Source organism: Canis lupus, chromosome 20 (genome assembly GCF_048164855.1).
Source record: "Canis lupus baileyi chromosome 20, mCanLup2.hap1, whole genome shotgun sequence".
NCBI lineage: Eukaryota > Metazoa > Chordata > Mammalia > Carnivora > Canidae > Canis > Canis lupus.
This window is the reverse complement of record NC_132857.1, coordinates 18,262,631-18,284,336: the sequence shown is the minus strand read 5'-3', so window position 1 is coordinate 18,284,336 and position 21,706 is coordinate 18,262,631. Positions and strand designations below refer to the sequence as shown.

The 21,706-nt window shown below is 34.7% G+C and overlaps 1 pseudogene; it reads right to left on the bottom strand.

Annotated features, from left to right (window-relative positions):
• Window positions 1-11,344: 11,344 nt before the first annotated feature.
• On the bottom strand, window positions 11,345-11,912 carry LOC140612062 (small ubiquitin-related modifier 2-like; annotated as a pseudogene).
• Window positions 11,913-21,706: the final 9,794 nt, after the last annotated feature.

The following is a 21,706-nucleotide window of genomic DNA, read 5'->3' as shown; positions in this document are numbered from 1 at the left end:
AATGCTTAAGATAGATTAAAAGTAGCTGAAAAAGAGAGAAATTAGCTCCAATTAATTCTAGAAAGAAATGAAAAGAATCTGGATTAATAAAAACAGAAAATATTATTCATCTCTGAAGGCAGGTTTCAAAGTTTTCTTTGACATCTATCATTAGAAATACATTTTAAAACAATACACTTTATATGTATGTATACACACACATATCCACACAGCCATAAAGAATATTACAAAGTAATAATGTACTTACCTTTACTACATAAAATACTTTAACATTTTCTGTTCAAATCTAGTCTATTTCTCCTCATTAAAGTCATTAGTAATGGACTACTAAATGGCTTTCATGTTTACCAGTGGGTTGTGAGAAAGGATTGAAAATGTCTTAAGACCGATTTAGAGTGAAATCAGCAAGTTGTCAGTTTAGGAAGGTAGAGGCCTGGGGCACCTGGGTGGCTCAGTGGTTGAGTGTCTGACTTTGGCTCAGGTCATGATCCCAGGGGCCTGGAATTGAGTCCTTCATCAGGCTCCCTGCGCAGAGTCTGTTTCTCCCTCTGCCTATGTCTCTGCCTCTCTCTGTGTGTCTCTCATGAATAAATAAATAAAATATTTTTTAAGAAAAGGAAGGTAAAGGCCCTTCTTCACCCATAGAGATGCTGAGTTAACAGCAAAATACCGATAAGAATACTACTGTACTTAGTACCAATTAAAATGAAAGAACAATAGACAACAGCATGAAACTGTATGGGAATATGAGGTTCTCCAGTAAAGGTAAATACATGTAGTAACCTGTACCGCTGCACTTATGGTGCATAGAATTCAAATGATAAAAACATTTAAAAAAAACCCTATAAGTCTATGTTATTAGGTATATAATATATAAAGTTGGAATATGTAGCATTGTTAATATAGAGTGTGGGGGGGGAGCTGTAAAGGAGTAGAGTTTTTGTATGAGATTAAAATTAATTTATCATTTTAAAATAGAATACTGTAATTTAAGATGTTTCATATAATCACAATAATGATAAAACAGCTATAGAATATACACATAAGGAAATGAGAAAAGAATCAATGCATATAAATACAAAACACAAAGAAAGACAGTAGGAGATGGAATGAGGGACACAAACCAAGACATGCAGAAAAAAGGGAAGAAAACAGCAGTAGTCTTTCCCTATCCTTAATTAAATGCAAAGTGATCAAACCCCTCAGGCAAAAGGCATAGACTGGTTGAATGGATAAAAAAAAAAAAAGGATCCAACTATCCACAAGAGACACTTTACATCTATGGACACACATAGGCTAAAAGTGGAAAAGTGGAAAAAGATATTCCATGCAAATAGGAACTGAAAGACAACAGCAGTGGTTATATCAATCTCAGGCAAAACAGACTAACTCAAAACCTATCATAAGAAGTAAAGAACATTATATTATAAAAAGACCAATTCACCAAGAAAATATAAAAATCATAAATATTTATGCACCAATCCTCACTGCTTCACTGTACACTTAAAAATAGCTGAGAAGGTACATTTTATGTGATGTCTTTTTATTCACAATAATAAAAAACCAAGTAGTTGCATGCATTTTCTCACACCAAATTGTATCTTTCACCTCTCTGTATATCTTATGGCAGTCATCCCTTCCTCTTTTGTACCATAATGAATTTGGTAACTTGCTAATCTCCTAAATATCTTAGATAGACAAAAGAAGGCAGAAGTATTAACATTGTATCTGAGATGTATAGGACATTTCATCAATACTACCATTTACTAATGTTGAGACACATTGTCTAATCTGCTTCTCAAAACAACCCTATCAAGTATTTTAATTACATTTTTGTAAATAAGAAAACAAAGGTCCAGAAAGATAAGTAACCTGTAGAAGATCTCATAGTTTTTAATTTTTGAAGCAGGGATTACAGCTCATGCTTCTCAAAAATCTATATTAAAAAATCCATATAAAAAACATATTCTTTCTCTTTATATTTTAGGGGCCAACCCTTATCTGCCTTCAAATTTGGCATAAAGGAGACTTTAATGAGGATAGGAAAGGACATATTATCTATTTATAGTAATTTCTAAATCAGTGATAAACCTGATGTCCCAGATAGTAAATCTGGGGGAAAATATCTAGGAAATAGTTAGGAAAGTATCTTTAGAGAGAGTTTAGTACCATTCTTTCTGGTACCATTACTAGAAAATTAATTTTTTAAAGAGTTATTTTTTAGACTAAATTCTCATTGCTTTAGATATGCTATTTTATTTCATGTGGGATTTCAGGCCTGCCTGAAGAGCTAAATGGCTAGATGAAGGAGTATAGAAAATAATGTGGTTAGTTCTCATAAACTCCTTTCTCCCTTCCATCTAGTTGGTCTGTGATTCCCATTGTTTCAGCCCTTCCAGTGATATTGTAAACATCCAATTTCCTGTATTAAGTCCTTTGCTTTTTGAAATGCCTATAATATTTTCTCTTTCACACAACTCGGTTTGATTGATAAGTAAAAGAAGGCATCATACCTTATCAGTAAAAAGTAAATCAATATGAAACCAAATCACCAACTCTAACCATTGTAAATACCAAACTCTAACCTGTGCTAAATATGCCTTTATAACTTTATTCTATTTTCCCTAAGTTTTCTCAGCCTAGGTAGCCTTGCTCATTTATAAGTTCTAGGTACTCAATATCCAAGAGCAAAGACATTTCTTGAAATACAGAATAAATGGATACCATCTTCAGAAACTAATAATTCTGAGAAATGGAAGGAGTAGAAGACTCTTTACACACACAGGCTAGGAACTTTCTCAACCCAAAATTTCCAATTTGTAGTATTTGTAATATATTTCATTGACAAAAAAAAGAAATTAAAGAGAAATAATCAAAACAGTTTGCAACTTTTGCTTTTCAATTTACTGAAGATACTAGGTTATGTTTTGTGATAATCAAGAAGAGTATCAGAAACCTAATATGATCCTTTTTGTTTGTACAAAATTCAAGTCTCATTTTACTTACAATATTTTGAGTATAATTTTAACTACTGCATATCAAGAGACCCAAGATCATTATCATGGGTATCATTGGGGACGCCTGGGTGGCTCAGCAGTTGGTGTCTGCCTTAGGCTCAGGGCGTGATCCCAGTTTGGGGATCGAGTCCCGCATTGGGCTCCCTGCAAGGAGTCCGCTTCTCCCTCTGCCTGTGTCTCTGCCTCTCTCTGTGTCTCTCATGAATAAATAAATAAAATCTTAAAAAAAAAAAAAGACAGATTGATGGGTAGAGTTTTATATAAACAATTTTAAACACTAAAACTTCTAAAAAAATGAAGATTGAACTAGATATGATTGAACACCACAAGTTAACATGTTGCCTGTCCTCAATAAATGTAGCTACAATCATTCTTTAAAGAGTAATAAAGACCCAATACTAAACCCTTCCCACAATTGAAGCACTACATCAGAGAGTAATGTGGAGGTTTTACTGTGAAAAAAAATTAAACATTACATAACTTTTTAAGTTACTAACTCAATCAGTACATATTTATCAATATATATCAATACATGTTTATTTATCTCTCTATATATTTTATCAATGGTTTCCCAAATGAACCTACTTCTGCTTTTATAAAGTTTGTGAATAAAAAAATAGTCTCTACTAAAAGTAAATGTGCATGTGATATTTAGAATAGATATTTATATGTTCCACATATTGATTCAATTTTCAAACTTCAAATTTTTAAAGTGCTTTTGGAGTAGAACATATCCTAAGCATATCCTTCTAGTCTAGTTTCTTGCTGGAGCTCTACTAATGGCATTCATACATGCAAACAACTGATCTTAAAAGTAGCCTGCTTTAATATAGAAAAAATGATCAAGAGTGGTCAAAATACAATCTACAAAATACAAAATACAAAATCTACTTTGTACTTTGTAGTACAAAATACAAAATCTACAAAATATAAAATACAATGATGAATGATTCAGTTATTATTTAATATGTTTCAATCTTTCAAAGTCAAGTGATAGAAAATGGTTGAGGAGCCAAGGACGGTAGTTGAGATTTTACAGTTCGTCCAGCTTCAAATTTTCTATTGAAAATTTCTAATGAGTGGAAAATAGAGATTATGTCCTTTTATTTTTGCTTTAAAAACGATTTAGGGGTGTCTGGATGGCCCAGTCACTTAAGCATCCAACTCTTGGTCTCAGCTCAGGTCTTGGTTTTGGGGTCGTGAGTTCAAGCCCTGCTTTGGGTTCCATGATGGGTATGGAGCCTACTTATAAAAAAAAAAAAAGATTTAAAAATGACATTTAATGACATTCTTTAGGAAGAACTAGAAGTGTATGGAATGCATTGGAAAATAAACTTTAATTATTTTTGTTGCACACATCCTTTTTGCAATTAACTATGAATTCCAACTTTTAAAATCCAGATGGGGAGCACATGACAAGTATGGGTAACCTCAGCAATGACACAAAGTATTTGTTTCTACCCTATTTAATGTGTTACTTCCTCCAAGGAACAATAGAAAACTATGAGTTGTTTTTTTAAAAGAAACAAAAGACAAAAAAAATTATGATTATATTCATCAGTATTATATCATCATCATATTTAAAAGGCATTCCAGAACTCAATAGATTCAAATATTCTAACTGAAATTATTGTCGAGTCTTAATGAACAATTCTGATTCCAGGAAAACATGAATAAATACATCCCACAGAAAATTTTGTAACTTTGCTTCCAAGATTTAATAAGAGCTGCTAGATGTATAACTAATGTGGAAGAGGTGAATTCAGATGCCAGCAGGAGTATAGAGGATAAGTAATGGAATCAGAGAATCTATTAGTCTAAAAATAATTTTTAAAAATACAAACAAAAAGAAGATATGTGACCAAATCCATTTGAGATTATGGTATTGCTTTAGTGCCAAAATGGAGTCACCTCTCTGTCCTTCTCTTTCTTTCTTTCTTTCTTTCTTTCTTTCTTTCTTTCTTTCTTTCTTTCTTTCTTTCTTTCTTTTTCTTTTTTTTTTTTTTTGGCTTGCATAAATCGCATTTTGTTATGGATGGCAATCTAATTTACAAATCTTTATATATTTAAAGCAAACATTGAAGCACCATAAAGATTTCAATATGCAAAATTCAAATTTACAGCAAGAAAATAATCTCAAAAACTTACTTTTAGTCTATATGGTTATTCCTACACTATCTTTGTAATTTCTTATCCAGAATCCAAAAATGTAGGCAAGCCCTAGAGATATAGCAGAAGCATTTTTTTGGCACACTGATATTCATAATCTAGTTTGTACAGAAATGCTTCCATAAGAATCATAGAGTACTCTTTGGAAGAAAGAGACAAGGACTGGTTATTTGGTCACCGTTAGGAAATACAAGCTTTTTAGGAGTCCAGAAATAGCCACAATGCAAGCAGAGTATAATGAGACACAGCTCTGGCTGGGGAAAAAAAAATGTGCCTTTCATCAGAAAAGTATCTCAAATTCTTGGGGAATATCCAACTTCCATCTTCTAAGAGTATGTTATTTCCAGCAATCACATTTTTGATTTCCAACAGTTCTTTGTTGATCTCTTAAGTTTTCTATTCAACTCACCTGTTGTGTGCCATAGATGAAATAGCTGTCCTTTTATAACTGATGATATTAATCATAAATTTTTAAAGTATTTTTTCTACTTTAATTTTCTTTTTCCCTTCTGTCCATTTGTTTATTTTTGTCTCTCTTTTATGCTTCAGGCTTTTCTCAAATGATATTTTGCTATTCATTAATATTAAACAGGGAGCTCCAGCAAAAGATTGGACCCTATGTATCTTGGGGTGGGGGGGGGCTGTAAAATGGTCTCTCTCTCACTTTTTTTTTTAATAGGATGATAAAACAGTAAACTGACTTTTTCTTGGGAGATTTTTAAAGATTTTAAATAAAATATTTATTTATTTATTTAGAGTGAGAGGGGCAGAGGCAGAGGGAGAGAATCTCAAGCCGACTTTGCACTGAATTCAGAGCCTGACACTGGGCTCTATCCCAGGATGCAGAGATCATGGCAACTTCACCTGTTGCTAAAATTAAGAATTGAATGCTCAACGGATCGAACCACTCATGCACCACTCTTGGGAGATTTTTAAATGTCAATATCTAGACATCATTTTTCTGAAATCCTGATATTTCTCCAGAGAAGGATCAGGTCTTCTTCTACCCGGAGTGATTTTCCTCAGCAGTTCACATCTGAGAGAAGGGTTGAAGAAGATGGATGGAGGTCCTGGTGTTAAAGACTTTCTCATAATTTCCCACTTGTAATTATGTTACAACAGCACCATTTTTCTCTATACCTGTTGCCCCTAAGTTTTAAAACTCCTGGTTCACCATTTTTCCACATAATAGACCCATGATCTCCTGAGGTCATGATCAGAGGTGAGGTAAAGTGCATGTGTGCTTGTGTGCGTGTGCTTCAAGGAAGACAAATGTGAAGAGAGAATGGTCATGGAGCTCTATACATTGGGAAATGTGATAGATGTGTGTGTGGGAAGGGTGGCAGTCGTTCCAGACAGATTTTTCAAAGTAGTCCGCATTTTCAAGTTTGCACCTTATCTTGCATTCACTGATAATTTATGAAGTCTAAGCCCAGAATTCTTTAGGATAAAATAATCTCCTTTCTTTTTGATATTCCTCTCCGCAATCACTTAGCTTGTGACTTCTCTCAGAAAATTGCCCTTCCAAGTGCTTTCCATATTCCAAAAAATACTTAAGTAGTTTATACTGTTGGTCTATGTTTGACCCCACTTCTGCTGTCTCCTCTCTCTCTCTCACTCCTTTTTCATTTCCTTTTTTCGTTATTTCCTCTTCCCCTTACTCCCTCCTTTTCATTCTCCTTCTCTGTCTCTGCAAGCTTAGTAGGATTTGAGAAAGGAAAAGTGATAAATGCACATGGCTACTTTGATGTTTAACCATTCAGATTGAGGATCCCAATACACCCCCTGCTCTGTGCAAAAGAATTGGCTTCAGACTAGGCAGTCTTGAGGCTGCAGGTTAAAGGCCTGAATGATTACAGCTGAGCAGCCTGAGTGCAGTAGGGGCTGACATTTCCACTCAATTGCTTGATTAAATACTGCCCTTTTATTAAAAAAAAAAAAGCATAATTTTTTTTTGTTTGTTTGAGTCATACCATTGATGTAACTGTGGGTTTTCCATTTCTTTGGCAGTACATTTTCTGGTCTCTATGAATTAGTTGATTTCAGCTTCTATTTTAAATCTATTCATATTTATCATGTTAAAGAAACATAGAGGTAGACATATCCTTCCTGCAAATCCCTTCCAGACTTTTCTCTGGTTTACATTGTAGACTTATTCTGCTGTGTCCTACTGCTTCAAGTACGAATACCTCTACATTTCTTGCGTGTGCTTTTTAACGGTTTCTGTTTTGCAACCCCAAACAATCAACATCAGTTTCTGTCAGTCTCTAGACCTCTTGGTATGGTTCAGTGAATCTTCTGTATGTCCACCAAAACTGAAGTTGTTCTAGCCATTAAACCATGGAATTCTGACCCATCTCCTCCAGAACACATGTTCCCAGATTCACCTGGTGTCCCTACCAGGCATCACACTCATGACTACCTTTGCCTTACCTGAAAATGTTCGTTTTAGTATTGTCCACCTTCTAAAATGCTATCGCATCTTCAACCTTCAATTTTCTACTTTTTTGTACAACTAAAGCACTTCTGTTTTTTAACTTGTTTAGTTCATTGTTTCCTCCAAGATCATTTTGGCTCCCCAAACCAGATTTTAAACTCTCAGAACAGGGGCCATACTTAATTTCACTCCAAGCCTTACAGTACAAATCTTCTTTCTGAGCCCATATCAGTTGACTAGCCAATCTCAAAAGGTTGCTTTTTCAGTCTATTACTTTTCAATGAGTGATTTAACAGGTCAGTTTTATTTCCTGATGATCCATTATATAAACTAGATTCTGAGAACTGGGAAGTTTAAAAGTCTTCTTTAGTTGGTCAGCTGGGAGAGGGAGGAATTTTTGTTCTCTGCTTACGGTATATTACAGTGGTACATTTTGGAGTCTAAAAACCAGTTGGACTCACTATTGCTTATTTCAATTTTTTTAAGTTTGTTTGTAGGAGGATAAATTAGCTAATGACATCATCTACCTCCTTTTTGAATCTTCGTTTACATAAAATTTCCTAATTTCTCTTTTCATTTCTTTCCTGAATATCCCCAAATTTTAAAAATGATTTTTGGTGTCTTTGTAGAAATTTGGAGCTTTGATTTTTGTGTTGTTTATATTTCCATCTGCTAAATTTAATAAAAGACCATAAAGTAATTTTCTTAAAGTTTGTTCTTAATTTATCCCATGTTTAGTTAGACTAAGTGCCAAGCTATGTTTGGCAAACTTGAGAAGGTAACTGCTAATTAACCAAAGTTTATTTAATGATAAAAAGAAAGCAAGAGCACTCCTTTAAACTAGGTGTGAGAAGCTGATTTGAGCATGTTGAGTGCTGCCAAAGTGTTGCAGAATCCTCAGTTAATGATTTAATTAGCAGCAAACTGTCATCAGCCTAAGTAAATGTCTTAACACCTGTTTCTTTTAGTCAGTCCCTAGAGACTTAGACCTATAACTTCTAAGTCATTAATGTTTTGCTGTTATTAGAGTATGTTAACATAAGACTTCATTTGGTTAGTTTTAGAATATATATATAAAAGTAAATTCTTTCCCCCTCTTTACTTCTCATTACCTAAACATCACATTTTTATATGAGTTTCCTTGCCACTGGTGGGAAACTATCCTGTATCAGTTACAAAGATAAATATTACTATAATGTATTTTAATATTTTGGCCACCCAATACCACAATATAATTTGCAGATGTGTCTCTCCTCATTGAGAGTCATGTTAGTGGAACATGAAATTCATGTGCCTGCCCTCTTCTTCAAAAGCTGACTTCAGATCACTGGAAATTCCTTCAGCATCTACCTACACTGGTAATGCCAAGGACTTTGAAGACTGATCATTGTGGAAGTAAGGCTGAAGGAATGAGTTAGACTTCATCCATTTCCCAAGAAGTTTGTCAAGCAAGTCTTGCTACCAAGACTAGTTAAACTAGGACAGTTCAGAAGCTGTTCATCTTCAGCCTTCTCTCTAATCCTATGAACACACACATGTTCTTCAAATGGAGTCACCCTTTGTTGTTTTTGTTTGTTTGCTTTTGTTTTGTTTTGAGAGAAAGAGAGAATACACAAGGTGGGGTGAGGGATAGAGGGAGAGAGAGAACCCAAGCAGACTTGATGCCCAGCATGATGGAGGGCTCAATCTCATGACCCTGAGATCACGATCTGAGCTGAAATCAAGAGTTAGACACTTAACCACTGAGACACCCAGGCACCCCAAGAGTCACTCTTTGTAAAATCAACCTAAAGTTATTTTGTTGTTGTTGTTGCTTGCAAACAAAATGATTCTGTAATACATTCACCATTATTGTTATTGTCTTATTTTGTATCTGCCAATATACAGCCACAGAAAGAAAGCTACATAATACCTTTAATTATTAATTAGAATTTTTTCTTTTTATTATTTAACATGCATTAAAAAAACTCTCATCACCAAAAAAAACCTAATATTATGCCATATTTCCTATTATTTGGAAAGGCTGATTCAGGTGAATGTTAAATGTTAGAACGCTGGAATATCTAGGAGCAAGAAAAAGATAAGAGACCATGAAAATAATCTCCCACATTCTGAGGGTGACATGCAACTTCTTACTTATATAACAGTGAGAAAGAAAAGGAATATTGGGTACTTTATTTTTGAATTAAGTGCATACTACTTTGATAGGAATATTTGGATTATTGATTATACACTTGGAATAGTGAATAGAAATGTAAATAAAAATACCATTTAACTAACTCAATTTAAAATTAGGGCAAAAGAAAAAAACTAAAATTTTGTTCACATATTTAGAAAAAAATGGTATATGTTTGTTGGAGTTATAAAATGTCTTTGATGAATAAAACAAATTATAGTCTGAGACAAATCATATAATGTGAGATCATTTACTAGAGCGTCCTCAAGTCACTGATCATGTTTGACAATACATTATAGTACTTTAAATCTAATAGAGTTGATTGATAAGTCAAAAAAACAAAAACAAAACAAAACAGTGTCACATACCAATCCCAGTAGTTTGGTTTATCTGTTTCTACTAAGCCTAATCCTAAATCTTGACTACTCCCTACTTCCAGTGACCAACAATGACATGTCATCACTTATTTCCCAGGTAATGTCTACTTCCACAACACTAACTCTTCCCTCATAGAATGTCAAAGATTTTTGAGAAGATAAAAATAGAACCTCTTCTGGAGGAAGTAGGAGAATCCTGCTCTAATTCAACCTCATTTCACAGATGAAGGATTTAATGGAAAATTACATTAGCATCTACTTTTGCTTAAAAATAATCTATTAAAAATGCCTTAGAAATCAGGTTATTGGGGCACATGGTGGCTCAGTCCATCAAGCATCTGCCTTTGTCTCAGGCCATGATCCCAAGGTCCTAGGATTGAGCCCCACATTGGGCTCCCTGCTCAGTGGGGAGTTTACTTCTCCCTTGGCCCCTCCCCTTGACTCATTCTCACTCTCTCTCTCTTCTCAAATAAATAAATAAAACCCTTAAAAAAAACCCAGATGATTTGTATACACCATAATTTCACCAAAATTCTATCATTTGAGATATCTGAGTCCCAGAATTGACTTAGAAATTTTAATACATTTTTTGAGACACTATAGAGGCTTAAAGTGAGAAGTTCAGTTGAACTTATCTCATAATTAACTTTTCTACTCAATGACTTCTTCCCACTCCTACCTTCTGTCTCTGGGAAAAACATTAATACATAATATATTTTTTTTTAAATTTAAACAAGAAGTTTAAACAACAAGAGCTTGACTTGAAGGGAAAACTATCTAGGATTCATTTCTTTTAGAGTAATGTACCCTACTTAAAGACAGATAGCCCTACATGTAGAGGCTACATACAAAAAAAGTTATAAAATTCTCCTTGGTTTTACAATGATCAATGAAAAACATGAAAATTCTCTAATCGAATAAGGTATGCAAGGATTTTATTTTATGCAAGGATTTTTATGTTATTCTTTTTTTGTTGAACAGTGAGAGCAAAATAACTTACTGGAATATAAAGATATGAGCTGACTGAGCGGTCACTAATGGAGAGAGGGGGTATTTTCACAGAAGCAGTATTTTCCCCCATCCCATCTCCATTTGACGTCGATCAAAACATATCATAGGCCATCTAGTTTTAAAAAAATGCAAAATGCTTGTGCACATACAGAGTTACTTTATGTACAACAAAGGAATGGGGAAGGGGAAAATGAGAGAATAGAGAAAACTATATTGTAGTAGTCAGGGTGTGGTGGAGCCAAATTACAGCTTTCTATTTGAGAATGTCTTCTTGGTCTGGAGGAACAGAGTTCTGGAGTAAAGTAGCAGGTTTCATTTTTAGTAGACACCTCCTGTCTGCTGCTGGAACACAACAATTGTATCTTCAGCCTCCATTTCCAACTGTGCAGGTATGTCTGTTTCATTGATTGCCCATCAAATCGGAATCTGATCTGCCTCATTGACAAATCCTGTTGTTCACAATAGGCTTTCATTAGCTTACTAAGTGGTGTCAAAATGGATGAAAGATCTAAATGTGAGACAAGATTCCATCAAAATCCTAGAGAAGAACACAGGCAACACCCTTTTTGAACTCGGCCATAGTAACTTCTTGCAAGATACATCCATGAAGGTGTATCCCTCTTAATCTTAAACTGCACCACAGAACCATCGTGCCCCGCCACCTTCAAATTAATATGATCATTGTTCTCAGGCTCCACTCCTTCCTTGGCCTTTTGGTCAGCCATGGAGAGCTCCAGAGTCTTCTCAGCTGCAGCTTCACAAAAGACGTACCAGGTTCTCACTGAACGAGCAGACTCATAATACAAATTTGATTAAATTATCATTCATTGTTTTAACCAAACCTGGAAGTATTTAGCTTCAAATTTTAGTTTATTTGTTTTACTTAGCATTTTGGAAAGGAAATTTCCCTCAGAAAAGTATGTAACCCATGTACTCATAAAATTGTTTCTAGACTTGGTACTTCATTGTTTTCCCTGTTTTACAGCCAAACCCAGTGAAAAATTTCCTAATACATTTCACTTGGTTTTCAATGAAAACGGGATATTATTAATTTCTTTAGATATTATTTCTTGGAAATATATGTTCAATGTGCAATCTACCATTAGGAAAAATAAAACACCATCTAAGTTATTATGACTAAAAAGAAAAGGATGACAGATTTATCCTTAAATGAAATAAATCAGTCAAGTTATTGCAGAAGTTCTTCGTTTCAATCATTACTACTCAACACTATTGCATACTTGTCGCTTCTTTTAAAACAACACATAAGAGATCTAAATGGCACATCAGCTAAGGTGAAATAAAAAGTGAGTAATTTATCTCATGATGTGTTAGGTTTTCATACTGATCTTTGTGGTTAGTATAATCATCGATTTATGAGTAGGCATTCCATTGGGAAAATGTATTTGTGATGTTAAATATCCTGATATTTCAACAAGAAATTATGCATCATAGAGCTACTTCCTTGCCAAAGATGTTACAAACACATTTAGCCGCATACACACAAGATGCACTAATTTAGAATATCCAAATACAAGGTGTCAGGTATAACTTAGATGAGCTGGAAGAGAGCAGTTGATACTGAATGGAAGTCCTCAAACCCAAATGAGTATTTTTAGAAGGTAAGGGAGGAAAGCAAAATCAAGAGAGTGAAATGAACATCAGAGAAAAAAACTTATCAGCTGGTGGGATAATCTTTCCTACATAGTCAGCTCTCATTTTTACCTCCATCTTTTATATGCTGGCTAATTAGCCCAAGAGACAAAAGTTGCAGACCATTATTAGATTTAGTAAGGGGTCAAATCCAGAACAAAAAAAAATTTAGATAATGATAATCTCTTTTAATTTATTTAAAAGTTCTGCATGAAATTGGCTCTCCAGGCTTCAATCATGTGATAAACATATCTATATGACTATTATTTGCTGCTTTCAAATGCTCTGGGTTTTTGGTGACTTTTAATTTTATATTAATGGTCATCCCTTTCCAACTAGTTGAAAGTATGCTTTACATTTTAAGTTAAGATGGGTCTTTTTCTTGAATATGTGGAAACTAAGAAATACTTTGGAGAGTTCAGATATAATGCATAGCATAAAATGTAGAGATGTTGAATCATTATGCTGTACAACTGGAACTAAGGTAGTATTGTGCTTTAACTGTACTCAAATAAAAATTTTTAAATGTAATGCAAAGATTAAGACTGAGAAAAAGTTTAAATCTTATTACCAGGTGGAGAATTGACTGCAGAAATAAGGAAATGGGACCCAGAGATAGACTTCTGCCTCTAAGACTGGTACTTTTTTTTTTTTTTAATTTATTCGTTGCTTTAAAAAAATGAAGAAAAAAAAGTAGCTGAATAACTTCTGGTTGGCTGGATGCCGGTATTATTTTTATTGGCAAGAGCCTCTGAGTGGCTGAAAGGTGGCCATTAACACTCTGACAGAAAGTGCTGACAGGGTGATTATAAGATTAACACCCTATGTTATATTAAGAGTGTCAAAACCTCACTCTTACCTGTCAGTGGAAAATAACAGCATGAGCAGAAACATTACAGAAACAGAACTATTTCTAATGTTAAAGTGCCATGCTTTAGTGTCTCTCAACTTTTTCAAATGCCCATGTTAGCTACTGAATTTAGCTGATGGTTGAAGACATTCTTTTTTACTCATCAAATAGTTGATTTCAGGAGCAAAAGATTTATAAGAACTGTACATTATAGTCTTCCTCCTTTGGAAAAAAGTCTCACAAATGATTGAGCCAGAATAAACTAATTATGAACATGATTTCTTTTATAAACCCAAATTGTTTTTCTCAGCAATTCTTTACTTCAATTATGAAGGAACATTTAATGAAAAAGTTATTTTATAGATTGTCTCTGTAATGCTTGGTAGTCGAAAGCTGACAAATCCCAATATCCTGGCCCAGTAATCACATAATCAGGATGTTTCTCTTCAACAAGATATTTATTTGTCCATTTTTTAAACACTTTATTTATTTATTTATTTATTTATTTATTTATTTATTTATTTATTTATGAGAGAGAGAGAGCATGCTTATGCAATTGTGCAAGGGGGAGGTGAAGGGGAGGAGGGAGAGGGACAAGAAGACTCCACACTGAACAGGAGCCTGACTTGATCCCATGACTCTGGGATCATGACCTAAGACAAAAATCAAGAGTCCAACACTTAACCTACCAAGCCACCCAGGTCCCCCTGTTTGTTCACTCTGAGTCAGAAGAGGTCCGAGAATTCCTCCTCTGCATCACTGCAAGACTCCACTAAATGTGCATAAATATAAAATACCAGCATCAATTAAACCATAAAAACCTCTAAGTTGGTGATTTGTTTTGTTTTGTTTTGTTTTGTTTTGTTTTGTTTTGTTTGTCAGGGTATGGCTGTTCAACATGTCAAGTTGATTATTCTTTTGACAGGGTTCTGCCTGAGAAAAATGTAAAAGTTAAAAATTGCAGGACAAGTGCAGTTTAGGGAGATCTTTAACATGGAGATGCTGGGTCAGAGAAGAGGTTGAAGAGGGAAAATTATCTTTTCCAGATTTCTGGGGACCCTAACAAGGTTAATCCCATTTGAGGTTCTATTAGATCTAGACACCACCCAGAAGTCCTGGGTTCAGCTTCAGTTTCCACCTACCCTGTCTCAGAAGATCCATCCATAGAATCAAGTTAGGTTCATGACAGCATCCAGGACTTCGGAAGCCTCAGGGACATAAGAGAGTTGATGTGGGAGGACTTGAGGGGAAAGACAGGAACTAGGCTATAGGCCTAGTTTGACTTACAACCTTAAAATATTTAGATATAGGACATATCACCTTCCATATGTATTCTTGCCCTGTGATCTTGCACCACAAAGTCAGGGATATGCCTGGTAGGATACTATTACTATCCAAATATTTTCTTTTTCTCACCCATGTGAAGAATTCTCAAATTACTTTCTATTATGAATTCAGTCTATTAGTCATATATTTAATAGGTAGGATAGTTTTTCATAAATGCTAGTAACTTCCATTCCAATAATTGGATTAGCTAAAATAATCAATAAGCCCAAGAAAGCTCCTGAATTTGTTACTGACTTGGTAACCAGTCAAAGTCTAGGCTGTCTTAAATAGACATCATAGAACTCCATTGGAGTTCCAAATAGCAGAGTTATTTGCATGATTTATTCTAAAAATCATCACAGAATCATTCTAGATGGATGGATCTTTACCCAAGCAAACAATAAAAAAAAAGTGGTTTTGAAGACAATAATGGAAGAAGCCCTAAACTCCAAATCAGGACACTGAATTCTAATGCCAGCTCTGCCTTCAACTGTACCTGTGAAAAAATGTACTCTCTGAGCTTCATTGAGAAAGATGGAATATACTAGTGGGGTCTTAATGTCCCCAAGCAACCTCTCAGGACTTGTATGGTGATAGGGTAAATGGTACTTAGGGACTCCCACCATAACTCAATGCAACAACTTCCTTGAAATATATATATATATATATATATATATATATATATATATATATATACACATACACACACACACACATATATGAAGAATATATATATTCATATATATATTCATTCATCATATATATGAACTATGTACTATATATATGAATATATATGAAGTATATATGAAATATATATGATGAATGAATGAATATATATGAAGAATATTCATTCATTCATCATATATATATGAACTATGTACTATAGTATATGAATATATATTAAATATATATAAAATATATCCTTAATAATAATTCTGGTGTGAAAACAGCAGCAGTTTTCAAACCACAGACTAGATAATACCAAAAGTTCATCCCAGCTAAAACAAAACAAACAAAACAAAAAACCCTATGATTTTATTTATGGAAAAACAAAGAAAGGCTTTGGTAATCAAACATAGGTGAAACTTTCCTTCTTTGATGTTAAAATTTTAAAAAAAGAAAAAAATCTAAGAATCTGCTACAGGATATTTACTCATTTTCCCCCTTAATGGGATCCCAATCTGGTTGAGACGCTCAAATTTTTAGCCCTTGCTATTCAGAAGGGCTGATTTTCCTGTTGGATTTGCAAGTATTCCCACTTGAATCAACCACTTTGGTGAGGATGAACAGACAGTAGATTTTGGCACTCGGGAACTAAAGGCCAAAAGTGAGAGGTAATGACTTTCATGAAAATAAGGACAAGAGATTGCTGAGAGATTTTTAAAGAGAACACCAAATGGGCTGAAATGATCAGGAATGAAGATAATGTAAGCAGGAAAGCATTAGGCTGAGTAGAGAGGAGAAATGCAGCAGGCAGACTCTGTAGAATGGAAAGGTAACGGTAGTCCAGCTGTGAATTGACCAGGGCCCCTATTTGGCACAGGGGACGAGGGGAGAGGGAGGACCTGCGTCAAACTTGCCAAAGAAGACAAGTCAAGTAAGTGTCAGAATGGGAAAGGAGCCAGTATCCCTAGGCATCCCATCTACAATCTCCGTTCACGTGAACACAATTTCTCTTTTGGGAAAGTAACCTTTGTCCTTTATCCTAAGTACTTTCTAATCATCCACATCCTACTATAAGGTTACATTTTAATGGAAGTCAACTTGGAGACTTCTCCAGTGACATGAAACTGTTTTCTTTCACTCTGTGGTTTAACAGTTTCTCCACAGTAACAGGGCAGTCTTTTTATTACCAGAAACATGGACCTTATTTGTGGTCTTTAGCCATGGCAAAGCTCCCGTTAAAGCCAATGGGAGTTGTGGCTAAGTAAACCTTGGTGAATAATATTCATTTTTTTACAAGGTTTGGAATATGAAGCAATGAGAATTGTTATTTGCTTATTATGTGTTGCCTTTGGTTCCCATGAAAGCATTACCACAAAGAGGATGTAGGATTATGTCTTCCTTTAGGTACACAATGCAAATCTTGAAATCTTGAACAGAAGCCATATATTCTTCAGGAAGGAAACACATGTAATTTTAGCTAGCTCTTAATTATTGATTTATATATTCTCTTTGTCCGGTTCAGTTTAATGCCTGAAAGCACGTTTCTAGAAAAGGAATCAGTTTTTCATTCCTTTACTATTCCTAGCAAATTCTCTGAGTTCTATTCCACCCTAAAAAGTATGAAGAGATCCTAGTTTCAGAAAAAGGCAATTTCATTTAGAGAATGTTCCAGAAAAATATATTTCCTAAATAATTTTTGAAGACTTTATATCAAATAATAAATAATGCTGTTTGTATTAGAAATTATCTTATTGCAATTCTGTGATCTGATGTGAAAAAGAATCACAAAATTGGCACAAGCCAAATGAGCCTCACCATACTGATATATGTATGATAACTCTATCGTGACCACCATGGTGGCACCCCATCACATTAAACATTTGCACACTGTCCCTTCTTTTTCTTTTTTTTTTCACACTGTCCCTTCTATTCATTCTCCTAATGTCGATGTTGTGCGATAAATACTGGAGGGAAATCACTATTGTAATCCAATAATTGAGCACAACCAAGAGTACTACTTGAATTTTTTTTTCTATTTTGGATTATGTCAGAAAATATGGTAACAGTTTGACTGGACTGACTGAATCATTCACTCACTAATGGAGTTACTTTGGCAGTCTTAAAACACAGCGCACTAGTAACCACTTCTTTCTCCTGAAAATGCTACCTTTCCCTTTCTATGACCCAGCTTTACGCTGGTTAATTTCCTACATGTCTGACTACTCTTTCCCAGTGTCTTTAATTACCTCCTCTTTCTCAGCCTTCCACACACACACACACACACAAACAGCCCTCATGTTTCCCTCAGTTGTTGTTGTTGTTGTTGTTGTTGTTGTTGTTGTTGTTGTTGTTGTTTGTTCTCTTCTGGGTACATTTGGCCACGTCCACACCCTCAACTACAAGTCCCTGAGCTGGCCACTTATTTCGACAAATTAAGTCATATTGGAATACAGCCACATTCGTTCATTGTTATGGCTGTTTTCTCACTGCAATGGCAGATCTGAGTAGTCATGACAGAGGATGGATGGCCCACCAGTCCTAAAGCACTTACTATGTGGTCCTTTAACAAAAGTTTGCCAACACCTGACGTAGTTGACTCTCCATAAAGTTGCAGCAGGCTGTTGAAATTTAACACGTTCAAAGCTAAATTGATTTAATGCCCTTGTCATCTACTTATTTTGTTTCATTGAATATTTTAAAAGTGTCTTTATCTATCTTTTTCCTCATAGTTCCTGTGGTCACAATAGTATACTGGTCTCTCTCAAGGCTGAACTCTCATCACCTGTTTTACTCATTGATTTTATTCATCTCTTGCCTGAATAGTTTTGTATCTAATCTCACGTTTAGCATCTATTTCTCTAAATGTATCATACACTGTTGTCAGTTATCATAAATGCCATCTATTCATGCGTTTACTGCTTAAATTCCATCGGTATCACCTATTACTTCATGATAGTAATAAACTTCATACCAAATCCTTGGCGTGTCATTCAAGTCCATTTACTATACATTCCCATCTCCTACTGCTACCACTGCTGTTTTCCAAGACACGATTTCCCAAGCACTTGATATCCTTTCTATCTCATGCATGTCTTTATTATTATCTCTCTGCTTGAAATGATTTTCTAATTTTTCTTCTCTGATTCTACTCATTCTGTTTTTCAGGCTCAACTCGAATATCAAATTCTCTGTAAAAATCTTTCTCAGCAGGCAAAATTAAGTGTTACTTCATTCTGCTCTATTTGGCTTAGGATGTATTCCATTTCCTTCTATCTGTGGCCAGCTCTCAAAATAAGCATGGTAATTTTTCCTGTTGAATCTATGTATGGTTTTAAAGTCCTTTTCAGGACAGTTACTATAAAACAACTAAAGGTGTTCTGAGAGATGAGATCTATGTCACAGTACGTGGCAAACTTTGTATTCTTTATAAGCAGGGACAGTAACTTCTTCATTTATTAATTCCAAGACTTCACAACAGTAATAGGCCCTTAAAGTCATTTAATCTTAGTTGATGTGAACTGATTTAAACTGAGATGGAAATGCTAGTGTAGTTTTCTGAATTGGCTGTTGAGAATCACTATAATTTCTAGTATGTTAAGATTACTTAAAGACAAATACCTCATTTCTGATTTAAGTAGTTGCTGTTTGTCCGTCTGTTGACAAGATGAACTTTCTGTCAGCATAGTAGTAAAATAGAAAGAGTGATAAAAATGATCATTTATGGATTATTTTCTAGTTATCATAGCCTTTATATTTTGTCTCATTTAATTCTAAAACAATCTTCTTCCTGTTCCTGCTCCTTCACCTCTCTTCCTCCTCCTCCTCTTCCTCCTCTTCCTCCTTCTTCTTCTCTTCTTCTTCCTCTTTCTTTTCTTCCTCTCCTCTCTTTCTCTTTCCTATTATTACTCTCATCCTCATCATTATCATCTTCCTGTCAACATCCCATGTTTTAGATAAAGAAACCAAATGTAGAGACTTTAATTCATTTCCTCTAGGTTAAACGGGATTAAAAGGCAAAGTTAGTTCTGCCTAACTCTAAATAAGTTGTTTCTTAGCAAATAAACAGATCTTTGCCCCTGATCTAGTCCTACTATTTTTATGAGAGAATAAATAAATGAATTATTATTATTTCAAACAGTACACAGAGAATAATTACAACATGGAAACCTAAAGTACTTTAGAGTTGGGTAGATTTGGAATGTCTTCTAGTCATTGTTACATGGCCATTTCAGCTGAATCTGTCTCAGTCCTCTGACAGAAGATGATGTGCTAAGTGGCATCAGGCTCCCAAATAACTATCTTTAATGGTTTTATTGGAAACATACACTGTAACTTGAGAATTAAGACAATGGTGACATTTCAAAATGATATTTTCTTTGCCTTCATCTTTCAACTTGCTTAATGTAGAAACCACTTTCTTCATGTTGTCAATTATATTCATTGTCTTAAGACATTCTCCTCTTTTTATCTTCTACTATTTATGTGCTATATGTCCTATACTTATGAATACATTGTGTGATACATTATATCATATACTTCACATTGAAGACTTTAACTCCTATTTTCCTTTCAATTCAAACCTTTGCCATCTTCCCAGGAAATTTCAATATTCTAAGGAGCAGCACATCCAATTATTGGTTATTTACCTTCTTAGCTATGACTTCTCAAAAGCAAAGTCAGAAAATTGTCATCACTTTATTTTTCTCACAAAATCCACAAAGCAAAAGTCTATTGTCAGAAGACAAGTCTCCCTGGTTATCCCACACTTCTATACATCTTGAAAGTGAGGTATTAGGGCACCTGGGTGGCTCAATAGGTTAAGCATGAGACTCTTGATTTCAGATCAGGTCATGCTCTTAGGCTCCTGGGATCAAGCCCAGCAAAGGGTCCTGTGCTCAGTGGGGAGTCTGCTTCTCTCCCCCTCCCTCTGCTTCTCCCCCTCTGCTCTTGCTCTCTCTCTCAAATAATTAAATAAATCTTAAAAAAAAAAGAAAAAAAAGGAAAAAAAAGTGAGGTATTGACTATCCTTTGTTCTGAAGTAACTTTAAAAGAAAGAAAAATTGCTTCACAGATAGAAATAGTCTCCCTTCAGAACAAGGGACATGTTTGCATCCCACCTCGAAGGATATATAGCATCTCTTCCAAGAGCAAAGTACGGTTGTTTTTACTATTCAGTAAATAAATATAGTATCTTCACAGAGCAAAAGGCAAGCATTCTCACTAACCATTACAGAACATTTGGGTTCCATAATGTTTCCTTTCGTGTAATCAATCCACTGCAGTTATAGCTGACAACTGGCCCTTTGTGTTGCCCTATGGAAATTGGGACTTTTTGCCCAGTGCAAAATTGATTCTATTCTGGCTCATTTTATTCCTATAGATAATCAACCTTTATTTGCCTCTGAAGAGTCTGTGTCTTCTACCTACATCCATGAAATGTGACAAACCAATTGATTACCTTGCACAAAGGGTAAAATCTCAAGCTTTCACAGTTCTTGACATCCATGAGCTGCATACAATCTCTTAAATATTCTTCCATTTTGCCTGCTTCCCTCCCTGCCACTTTATACTTTTCTTGGCTATCCAACCTGCCTCAAGAACAGAAGACTTCTCTTTATTAATTTCTGGTCAATATCCTGAACAACATTGCCGATATATCTTTTCATTAATGTTACCTGGAAAAAATCCCAATTTTTGTGATTCTATCTACTTTCTCTTTTCCTAAATGGAGCCTGCTGAGCACCTACAGGGGGCAATATAGCAGCTAGAAGATTGGTATCATGTAATGTAATGATCAACAATGTCACCTAGTTTCTCACTGTTTTTCTAGTCATGTCTCTTTTAATTTTGGAGAGTACCTTTTAAACTCATCCTGTTCTCTTTAACTTTAGCACTATGCCTAAAATTATTTTTATTAATTTTCTTAACAAATTATCTTCCTTCCTTCTTCATAAGGTAAAGAACAGTCTTAAAGTGGTAAATTCCTAAACTTTCACCGAATGTATACATTTATACTCTAAATGT